Here is a 2,713-nt window from a genome sequence, read left to right as displayed (position 1 = left end):
TATTTGTGATATCACAAATCCCAGAAAATATGCGTTGTAGTCCAAACGAGTCGTTCGTTGTAGTTTTTGAAAAGTGATTTCTGTTAAATCAAATATCTCCTTTTGAAGTGGACGTTGAACTTTGTAACTTTGCAGAATTTTTTATGCTCAAACAGCAACATTACAGACTAACTAAAGTTGAAAAAGTGAAAAAACATAATAGGACCCCTTTAAAGAAATTGTGGTTCAGTGTTGTAGAGAAAATATTGAAAACTTTTCACTAATAAAATCAAGAGATTATGTTTTCCTCATATTTTTTAAGGAAACTTAAGAAAAGAAGGCTACCTATTTATTTTAAGAGAATTAGCTCAATTTTGCAGTTTTATTTTGGCGGTGATTGTTAGTTCCCAGCATGCTTTGCATATGACTGGATATGGAGAGTAAATATTGCTACTTTATGTGTTTTTGAGGAAAGGGAAACATCTATTAATGTTTAATGTTCAGTTATGTTTGACATTTGAAAGAGTTTCTGTTATGTTGAAGTTTCTATCGTTAACATTGTGTATCATTACCAGAAGAGTAGAGCTTATGGTTATGGATAACTGCATGTACTAATATGAGACATGATGCTTAGTTCAATAAGCAGTAGCCTTGGTAATGCTACTGCAGTAAAGTTTTTTCCTACTTGAGCTATTTGGCTCTATACAGTATTTTAATTGTACAAAATAACTCAAAGTCAAATACAAACAGGCCTTACTCAAAATCACGGACTTTTGAGAATCAACTTAAAATAAATGAGCACATTTCACTAATGATATTAAAATCATTGTGTCATAGATTAAATAATTGAGGAGATTTTACATGATTTATTCAGGTAAATTCCAGTAAAATATCAAGCCTTAAAAACTACTCAAATTATTATATGTAATATTGTTACCATCATTTTTTTAAAGTAGATAGCTCATACAATTTTTTTACCGTGTTGTTTTAGTCGCAATTGTGTGTATTCTTTGTGGTCAAAATATCTATCCATTCAAATGTAATAAGTAGCTACTGATTATTTTATGAACATAACTCTGGAAACAAAGCAGAATATATAGACAGTTGCACTTGACGCTATTTTGTTTACTTGCCTAAAAAAAGCTTTGAAACATCCTTGATGCCACAAACCTTGTTAACTTGGTCAAATTCAGTTACTAGTTGTTCCTATTCTCACTGTGACCAGTGTTCTTTATGTGCTAATTGTTCCAGCCTGACAAGACTAATCACACTTTTCTACATGGTAAATGTTGATCCTTTTGAATGAATCCTGGCTGTTATAGCTGACTTCCAGAAGTTCGTCCATTGTCTTTGTTCCACGTTAATTGTCGTAGTTCCTGTTTGCGTGTAGGGCTGCCACTAACGACTATTTTTATTTCGATTAATCTATCGACTAATTTATCAATTAATCTAAACGATTAATTTCCCACAAAAAAAATCAACAATTTTACTTAAGAATATTTTATTAAACTATATTTTATTAAACCAAATGAAATCCAAATTTCTATGAGAGCGCAACGATGCTCTAAATGTGTTGGCATAGCAACGTGATACTTCCCGTTTCCTTTTCCGCCTGTCCTACGAAGGCGGTCTCGTTTAATTCTAGGTTGAGGACACTTCCTATGTGCATCCTACAGAGGATGCGACCTCCAGAGGATTCGACCTCCGGAGGGCGCAGCCTTCTAAATGAGACACACCCCGATTCTCGTCCGTGAAATGCGCCACTTCCGGTATTTTGCCGGTTAGTCGACGCGAGCAAAATGAAGTCGAGGATTTTTAAAAATCGAATAGTCCAATAAAATCGACGAATCGCGACAGCCCTATTTGCGTGCTAAGCTAATAGGGGTGTTCAGAGCCACTCCTGTTGGGATTCCTGCTTTCGTTTATTAATTGGATTAATTCTGCTTCCCATTAGGACCTGAATAATTAATAAAAGCGGTTAATTAAGCAGACGGTGTTTAAGCCAGAGAGCAGACTCGTAGCTGCCTCAACTGTGAGCTTTGATTAGTTCAAACAGAGAGTTCAGCGTGCGATGAGATGCTTCGATGGGTGGGTGACAATAAATCAAAGGATTAAATCGGCACCAGGGATTCGTTTATTTCAGGGTTCCTCATGTAGACACGATGTAAGTTAATGTAGCTTTCTGTTGCTGCGTTTGAATTTTCATGCCACATTATTTTAAATTAGCGCGTGCCAAACTTTTTTCTCTCACGGGCCGGATGTGGCCCGCGGGCCGCCTATTGAGGAACCCATTTAATCGCTGCGTGAATTAACTTTTCACATATTACAACTTAGTATGATTACTCTTAGACTCGGCATCACAGCCTAGCAAAAAAGTAACTCAAATCCTGCTTCAGTCATTCAAACCTGAATAACTAAAGCTTGATCATTGGTTTTAAAGTAATCTGCTGAATAACAGGGGATTTGACAAAGAAGTTCAGCAGGCAAAGTCACATCGTCTGCTCTCTCTGTCTGAGTCTCACCCCTATTGACCTGCCAGTCTTAAGCAATTATTCTCAATGACAAATTGTGCCAGCAATGCAAATAATGACGACACAGCTGTTTGTACTCCTTTATGTTTCATGTCTTATCTTGATCCCCTATATTTATCTCTTTTTCTTTATCTCTTTCAGTAGAATTAGCAATAAGCACGGAGACCTCCCTAGTCATGTGAATAGCTAACAACACCCCCCCC

Source organism: Sinocyclocheilus rhinocerous, unplaced genomic scaffold (assembly GCF_001515625.1).
Source record: "Sinocyclocheilus rhinocerous isolate Xijiao unplaced genomic scaffold, SAMN03320098_v1.1 scaffold1948, whole genome shotgun sequence".
In the NCBI taxonomy this organism is placed as follows: domain Eukaryota; kingdom Metazoa; phylum Chordata; class Actinopteri; order Cypriniformes; family Cyprinidae; genus Sinocyclocheilus; species Sinocyclocheilus rhinocerous.
This window is presented reverse-complemented; position numbering follows the sequence as displayed.